Raw genomic sequence first — 9,270 nt, 5'->3', positions numbered from 1 at the left:
CAGTGTAATTGCATTAAAGTCCAAGTAACGTGTATGGTGTTTGAAAATTTTAATATGCAAATGGGACTGATTGTTGAGCAAGTATTAAAAAATAATTTTGGTTTTATTTATCTCTTTCAATAATAATACAAGTGAGAAATGACCACACTGTGGTGACAACAGGCGATGCAAAAAAAAACAAACCCGGGCAATATATAGTCAGCAGAGGCCTCCAGGCCTAATGTGTCAGGCCCACCAGAAAACCAAGATGGTGGCTATATCATTTTGTGTGGGTGCCATGGTGGGTGGAGTCAAGCAACCAATGTGGGTGTGATCCAGCAGCTGTCTGACCAGTCAGACCTGGTAACCAGGTGACCAGTCAGACAGCTGCTGGATCAAACCCACATTGGTTGCTTGACTCCACCCACCATGGCACCCACACAAAATGATGGGTGCACATTTCAAAAACCAACCATCAACCCCAACAACAACAGCAACGCAGAGCTCTTGCAGACATGTTGCAGGTAAGAATGTTACCATACCCTTCTTGTAGACATGTCGCAGGTAAAAATGTTACCATGCCCAGACAGCAACCACACTGAGATATCAAGGAGTATAATAAATATGACCATATCAAGGAGTGTCTGGGAAGACCAGACCAACTGATACCTGCAATTTAAGCGAGATTTGTTCAGGGTTCCGGTGATAACTCTGTTCCTCTTTACAAAACACACCATGGGATCTTTAATGCCCACCACCAACAAGTGCTCTTCAACGCCCACCAACACCAAGTGCCGGCAGACTGGTCGTCCGGCTTGACGTCTTTCTGATGGACGGCTGCAACACACCATGGTGACAGTTTATAGCTGGGCTGAGATTCGAACCCAGGTGGGACAGCTCAAAGGAGTTTACACATTGCCATAAGCTGACATTCCAACCCACAACAATACTCCTACCACTATAGTCATTAAATATTTATCCAAGTATGTTTAGCAATTGTTCAGGGTGCAGCTGTTGAGAGTGCAGATCATTCCCAACAGTGATGATGTGCAGCTGTTCCAAGAGAGTCCACCAGCTGAAGCTAAACCAGAGGCACTTGTTGGAGAGACAATTTGCATGCAGCACCGAACACCCGGCTGGATGTTTCTATCGATGGGCCCTGGACATGGCACACTTGGAGTGGCGTCATCAATATCTACGGTGGAAAGGAAAATGAAATATTTGTCATATGCTGTACATGACGTGAAAATGTTTATCTAATTCCATCATGAATCATCAAATTGCCTCCATCAGAAATGAACATCAACGATTTTCATTCTATCTATAATTCCAGCAGTGTGTGTGTGTGTGTGTGTGTGTGTGTGTGTGTGTGTGTGTGTGTGTGTGTGTGTGTGTGTGTGTGTGTGTGTGTGTGTGTGTGTGTGTGTGTGTGTGTGTGTGTGTGTGTGTGTGTGTGTGTGTGTGTGTGTGTGTGTGTGTGTGTGTGTGTGTGAGCGCTGTTTCCCGACAACCACTCGTCCGATCTAATTGAAACTTGCCAGCTATATTGCTGGGGACCTGAGGATGTGCCTTTTCAAGGTTTGATATTAATCGGACAAGTGCTTCCCAAGTTATGGCCATTTATTTACCAACCAATGACAGGACACGTTGCTGCGTTGGCCGGTGCGCGGCCGGCCGACGATGACGTCACGGGCCTTGCCGGTTACGATGGGGAAAGGGCGCCATAGTCACCATGGGTAGGAGTGGCAATGGTCAATGACAGGGAGGTAAACTTGATTTTAATTAACTCTGTGTGTGTAAATATCACAGCAGTTGTTACTTCAATGAAAGCGATAATTCGTGATGACTTAGTGTATTCTAATAATTTCTCGATTTCTTATGCGCATTTATAGATAAACACAATGTCCCAATCCAGTCGTCGTTTACGAGAGCGAAGGAACGGCCTGTGTGGTTGTTGTTTCTGGCTCACGTGTGGTTTGAAAGATTTTTTTTGAGCGAAGGAAGGGCCTGCGTATTTGTTTGAAAGATTTTTTTTTGATTTGCACGTACGGTCACGCATGTACGGGCACGTACGTACAGCCACGCACGTATGGGCATGCGAGAGCGAAGGAACAGCCTGTGTGGTTGTTTGAAAGATTTTTTTTTTGATTTGCATGTACGGGCACGCACGTATGGGCATTCGAGAGCGAAGGAACGGCTTGTGTGGTTGTTTGAAAGATTTTTTTTTGATTTGCACGTACGGCCACGCACGTATGGGCATGCGAGAGCGAAGGAACAGCTTGTGTGGTTGTTGTTTCTGGCTCGCGTGTGGTTTGAAAGTTTTTTTTTTGAGCGAAGGAACGGCCTGTGTGGTTGTTTGAAAGATTTTTTTTTCGTTTGTACGTACTGCCACGCACGTATGGGCATGCGAGAGCGAAGGAACAGCCTGTGTGGTTGTTTGAAAGATTTTTTTTTTGATTTGCATGTACGGGCACGCACGTATGGGCATTCGAGAGCGAAGGAACGGCTTGTGTGGTTGTTTGAAAGATTTTTTTTTGATTTGCACGTACGGCCACGCATGTATGGGCATGCGAGAGCGAAGGAACGGCCTGTGTGGTTATTGTTTCTGGCTCGCGTGTGGTTTGAAAGTTTTTTTTTGAGCGAAGGAACGGCCTGTGTGGTTGTTTGAAAGATTTTTTTTTGGTTTGTACGTACTGCCACGCACGTATGGGCATGCAAGAGCGAAGGAACGGCCTGTGTGGTTGTTGTTTCTGGCTCGCGGTTTGAAATGTTTTTTGGGGGGGGGGGTTGCACTTACGGCCACGCACGTACGGGCATGAACGTACGGGCACGCGAGAGCGAAGGAACAGCTTGTGTGGTTGTTGTTTCTGGCTCGCGGTTTGAAAGTTTTTTTGGGGGGTTTTCACATACGGCCACGCACGTACGGGCACGAACGTACGGCCAAGCATGTGCAGGCATGCGAGAGCGAAGGAACGGCCTGTGTGGTTGTTTCTGGCTCGCGGTTTGAAAGTTTTTATTTTTTTATATTTTTTTTGCACGTATGGCCACGCACATACGGGCACGCACGTAAGGGCACGTACTAGCTCTACAAACAAGAAGATGCAACTCATATTGAAAAGGTATAAAACTCATTACCCTGTTCCATTAGCTTGCCAAGCTTGCTTGGTCGCTTGCCAAGGCAGCTGTTCCGTATCAACCGTTCTGCAAGCGCATTGAGGGAGGTGCTTGGCGAGCGGTAAGCGAGCTGCTTGCGAACAGAACGCGCCCACTTAAATTAGCAAAATGGCCACCAGATTCAAAACGATTTGTGGCGGGGAAGTTGTCACAAGATTATCGAGTTAAACTGAAAAGGACGGCCCGGACAGCATTTACTCGAGTCCCACGACATTGTTTACATGAAGACTGCCATGTTGCTAAGCGGTGCTGAGCACTCCGGTCCGTTGGAGTGCTTGCTTGAGCGCTTTGAATCAAGCTAGCTGCTTGGCAAGTGGTAACCAAACCACTTGCAAACGCAACACCCCCCAGTTCCCTTTGATTAATTATGTACCTAATCTGAGAGTGCCTGCTTTTGCTTCTTTTCATAACCCATTTATGTTTGTCTGGATTGTTGCCACTGGATTGTGATGCAGAATGTGTTTGTCTGGATTGTTGCCACTGGATTGTGATGCAGAACCTTTTTATCTTTTTTAAATGCCATATTTGCATTCAAAGCACCCTCAAAACAATCTGGTGAGAAATGTTTCTCAAATAAGCTGTCTTTCCGGTGTGACAAAATTCAAAACGGACACAAAGCTCCTTCCTCAATTTCTTCTCGAAATTTCAAAATTTCTGGGTACTGTGACCAGTTGACCGATTGGATTTGTGACAAAGCTGAACAATGCAGAAATCGAACATTTTGAAATTGATGCCAGAGTTCATAAAATGAGTGAAGTTTTACATTGTTCAGTTTTGTTGTTCATCTTTTGTTTGATATATGATGTCACTCCCAAGTTGAACAATCAACTTGTGTGTTGGTAAACAAAAGACATTTCCATAAAAAAAAGAAAAAAAAAGTCGATTTCAATATTTAATGTTGCAATGAAATGAGCAAAAATATTTTTTCATGAGGATTTGGTTTTTTTAAAGAATGCTTTTAAAAATAAAAACAAAGTTTTTAAAGAAAGAAACGTTTAAATTCAATGAAGATTGTTTGGATATATTGAGAAAAGGGATTTTAAAAGGATGAAGTGCAGGAAGTACAAGCAGAAGGAAATTTAAGTAGAATGAGATCATTATGAAGTGAAAAAAATGAATTTTTTTTAACGAGGAGGAGAAATAGGGTAAAGTTGAGAATGTAGAAATTACAATACTTGGTAAGAAAGGAGCAAAACGAGGAACATGGTGACAAAAGGAACACATCATTTAATTAGACGGCGACTCTCCAAGGAAGGAGTCGGCCTTGAGCAACACAAAAATGAATTCGACAAATACAGCACAATAAGGTACCATTTCATTTGGAAAATTGGATGAAACACAAAGATATAACAGAAAAAGATGAATGCCGTTCAGAAAACTGAGCTTTAATGAGGAGGCAGCAGTAGCAGCTGTAGATTTGACCCACACGTGGAAAAATCCCTGAAATTTATATTGCACAAGGTTAATTATTGGTTGTGCTGGATCAGTGTTTCTCAGTCGGATTTTGTTGATGACCCACCGATCCTGGTATTTGGTCACCGAGACCCCTCGTTACCTCGACAAGGGTTAAAAAACAACAACACAGGAATCAATAGTTTGAAAAAAACCTACCTTACTGGGGAAAATACTAGGTATATTCAAGTGGGGTTTTTAAAAAAAAAACCCAGATGGAAAAAACTGGGTTGGACCCAAGAGTTCCAACCCTGATTACAGGAGGAACAAAAAGGCTGGAATCTGGGCTATTTTGATTTCCTTTTTGCACACGTCAATTTGGGGACTACTCGTACTTAGCGAACATCGTAGCTTGCTCTTGACATCAATCAGCCTGTTTCTACTTTAATTTTGATCACTACTGAACTTGAGAATGCAAGTCCACATTGGTAAATCATTGGGAATATCACTTAGACTTGTGCAACTACGTAGCGCAGGCAGCTCACGACCCCCCCCCCCCCGCCCCCCAGGAAACCAACTCACAGCCACCTTGGCAGTCACGACTCACCATTTAAGAAATACTGTTAGAATGTGTAAGCTACAATATTTATTGTGCAAATTAAAATATTGTTTGTACAAGATTGTGTGAGTTTAAAATATTGTTTGTCCTGCATTGTATAAATTGAAAATATTGTTACGGATTTCAGAATCCGATACAACGAATGCATACCAACATCCAGGTCCTCAGATAGTTATTTCCTTAAATGCATGTCCAGGATAGACCCATCCCCATGTCTGGTGGGATTCTAAATGTGATGCGTTGAGAAGGGTAAAGAATACAGCCCCTCTCTTATGGGAAGCTTTTTCTCTTGACGACAGAAACATTCATGCATGGCTCTTCTTTCACCAATGCCGACGCCCGCCTTCCCCCATTTCTTTCACGGACACCGATACTCGCCTTTTTCCATCGACGTTCGACACCCCGTCCAGCAGCTCTATGGACACTGGCTGGCTTCTTTTCATATCGGGCTGAACAGTGAAATGATAATTGTTGTTGACAGTTTTATGAGCGCTTCACGTTTGTGCTGGGTAATTCTGACAAATGGTTGCTTTTTGCTCGCCCAGCACCACAGACATGGCCTCGTAAGCAGGAATAACCGCGGACTTGCAGGTTGTCACGGTAATGGTGTGCAAATGGGGTGGGGTGAATTTTGGGGGGAGTTTGTGCCACCAAGACAGGCCGCCTATAAAAAGAGGGAGTGGTCCATTTGGGGGTGAGCGGTGAGAGCGGCGTGCAGGTCAGTCGGTGGCGAGTGGGGCACGGGTCAGCCGACGAGTCAGTTTGTCAGTCAGTTGGCGATAGCTGGTTGCGGTACTGACAGCTTTGAGAGCGTTTCATAGTTCCAGACGGCTGCTTTCATCGTTCCAGTCAGACAGTTTGCTTCATCCGTGCCAGTCAGACGGTGGCTTCGTCAGTTCCAGTCAGACGGTTTCTTTCATCCGTGCTGGTCAGACGGTTTGCTTCGTCTGTGTCAGTCAGACGGTTTCCTTCATCCATGCCGGTCAGACGGTTTGCTTTGTCAGTTCCAGTCAGACGGTTTCCTTCATCCGTGCCGGTCAGATGGCTTGCTTCGTCTGTGTCAGTCAGACGGTTGCGCGCACAGTGCCAGTCAGACGGTTGGTTGCTTCATCGTTCCAGTCAAACGGTCGCTCTTGGCATCCCTGTTTCTTGGGGGTGACGTCGACTGGCGTTCAAGCCTGTTGGCGAGTGGGTGCACGGCAAGGCTGGGTGCTGGCGACGAACAAGGCACGCTCACACATTTCAGGATGTTTTTGTTTGACGGACGACTTCTCTTTGGTGAGCAAAACGATTCCTCTTCCCCCCCCCTGAATGATCTGCTGGGTACCCTTGTCTGTGTTTAGTTGTTAAGTAAGTCAATCCCCGATAAGCATCTGCTCTCTGTCTCTTTTCCATCATTCTGATTGATTTTGCCTGATTAATTATTTATTTGCTTGCAATCATTTTGATTGATTTGGAATTTATTTTTACCTCACGGAAATACAAAGTTCTTTTTATTTATTAATTTTCTTATTCATAAATTGCTTGTTGACGTTCCAACCTGTCCATGCTTGTCCTTTCCTTCCATTGATGCAGCATTGTCCGAACCTCGATAGACTGGGAGATAATTACCACAGACTTGACCAATAATAGTCAGCACGCACCAGCGGTTAAACGCTCAGCGACCGTAATTAAGATCTAATCAAATTAAGATTGGTGTTTTGCCGAGGGCATGCTCCCCGTTCAGGTAACCACGTGACCTCTAGTTAAACGGCATGATTAGACGGTGGACACTGGAACTCGTTGTTAACTGGGTGGCGTTCGTGGTTCTAAAGCAACCCACCATACCACAAAGTTAATTGTGAGCAGTGGCCCCAGGTCCGGCTCTTCTGAGGACAAACGGAATTAAACCCCCTGAGTAACAAACTGGTGTCTCGGTACCTGTGGCCGTACCAATATTATTTGTACTAGATTGCATACGTTTTAAATATTGTTTGTACTCGATTGTGAAAGTTTTAGATATTGTTTTTACTCGATTGTGTGAGTTTTAAATATTGTTTGTACTAGATTGTGTAAGTTACAAAGTTGCTAATATATATCGTACAAGGTTAATTATTGGTTGTCCTGGTTTGTGCAAGTTACAACATTATCTGTGATAGATTGTGTAAATTAAAATATGACTTAATGTATGTTGTGCAATTTTAATAATTGTTTGTGCAAGATAGTACAAATTATAATATTGCTTTTTCTTTGGCACAATGTCACATGCTGAAGTTTAAAAATCCTGTGCCTGGGATTTTGTCATTTCTTGAATTAATAACTCAAATAGTGACTGGAAATGATATTTTTACGCCACCGTATGTTAATGGTTGTAGCGGGAAAATGATTACACAGTTGGGTGATCAATATTGTCTCCCGTTAAACGGCATTCATGCAGTACCAGGAAAATACGTATAACTGAGTGTTTGGAACGAAATAAACATCCATTTGACCGTTTCTTTCTTCAGACTGAGTAAGCAGTCCGTTTATTTGTGCATGTGAGCACAGACTTGTGCTTGTAACCACAGTTACTGTTTTCCCAAGTAAAAGGTGCAAATTTGTTCTGAAAAACATTGGCTCAGTTTTACTGGTGCACCTTTTTCGAAGTTTATTGCAAGCTGCCTGTGAATTTTACCTTGGCAACCAAATTTCCATGCATTTTTCCTTGCACCTGGCCACTCTGTATTGCTACATACCCCCACACACCAATGACTCAACCTGAGCATATGTTCGGCTGGAATCTCGCTCTGTATAAATGAATGATTTGCCATGAAACTATAAATCCAGCATCAGTCTTCAATAACAAAAGGATACTTGATATAACAACACATTTTTTTTTAATAAGTTAATGATTCAAAGGAGTTTTATATATTGTAATGTGGATGCAGTGGTACGGTAAGTGCAATTAAATGACATTCCAGAGGTTTGGGGTTGAAATCACCGTGAAGGTGGCAATATTATGGATTTGAATTTGGAATCAAGCAACCGTAAACAGAGCTAGTCTCGGGAGAAATGAAAAGCTGATAAAAACCCTGCTGACTTAATGGCCTTGAGGTCCTACGTGGTGCTGGTCAACCATGAAATGGGTACTGGGGCTGGTCCTATGGTGTCCAGTCCACATTTTGCCATTAAAAGTGCTCTTTAGGCAAATTGGTATGGGCACAAAAATGTTTCCCTTAAAATGGAATCACTACTCTAATACCCCAATATGAATTAATAAAATAACATGAATGATAAGGATATTAGGACATAATTGATTATTCAAACCTCGAGTTTGTATTTTGACTCAGGTCAGCACATTAAACATGTTTCATATTTTTTCAGGGGCAACATACAGTCTAGTTGAAAGCATATGAAACGACTTTCTTACTGCTCCTGCAATCTTTTATGAGAACAAAATAAATGTCATTATTTATCTTCACAGATTGGAAGTGTGAACACTATTTCAACATGCTGGGAAAAAAAAAACTCACTGCTTGAATGTACTGTACTGTACTTGTAAATACCTCTCAATGGATGTTATCGGACTTTATTGGATTTTGTTGCTTATTTTCATTTAACGTTGAAGAATCCAACACAGGGAATGTTACCAACTTTCCGTTTCAACCATGAACACAACACAGTTGGTTGTGTTTCCACCACTTGCCAACGTTCGATGGATTCCTTGGGCACCATCAGCAGAGTCCAACCCACTGCAGCTGCCTTATTGGCCAATGCCCTGCTTTCACATATTCGTCCAATTGAAGTAAACAATTGAGAAAAGCACTTGCCAGGTGGTGGTAGATTTTTGTGCATTTGACTCCTACGCACTTGTACTGAATTTACAACATCCATAAGTCAGTTATTTTAGACCGTCACTGCATTTCTCCATTCATATGTTTGAGTGCTCCATGTTGACAATGAGCAAAACTGGATTCTTTCTTGTTTTATAACTGCTCTTGCAGGTGGAAATCCGTAAGGCAAACAGGTCTGTGTCGTTTCCTTTCACAATTGAACTCTCATAATCACGAATAATGATTGACACAAGACCAGTAAGGTAAAGTTGGAACATTTTCCATACAAAACTAGCACAGACAAGCTGCACTTTC

The 9,270-nt window shown here is 42.9% G+C and overlaps 1 long non-coding RNA gene across 1 annotated transcript in view; it reads left to right on the top strand.

The window, feature by feature from the left end:
• Positions 1–446: 446 nt before the first annotated feature.
• The window catches only part of LOC147023667 (uncharacterized), a 51,147-nt gene continuing 42,323 nt past the window's right edge, over positions 447–9,270 (top strand). Inside the window, exon 1 of the long non-coding RNA XR_015060328.1 lies at positions 447–9,218. This is a non-coding gene — a long non-coding RNA (uncharacterized LOC147023667). The remainder of the gene's footprint in view (positions 9,219–9,270) is intronic.

The sequence above is a fragment of the Eptatretus burgeri genome, chromosome 7 (genome assembly GCF_056783735.1).
Source record: "Eptatretus burgeri isolate ZD-2024b chromosome 7, Ebu_testis_v1, whole genome shotgun sequence".
NCBI lineage: Eukaryota > Metazoa > Chordata > Myxini > Myxiniformes > Myxinidae > Eptatretus > Eptatretus burgeri.
This window is presented reverse-complemented; position numbering and strand designations above follow the sequence as displayed.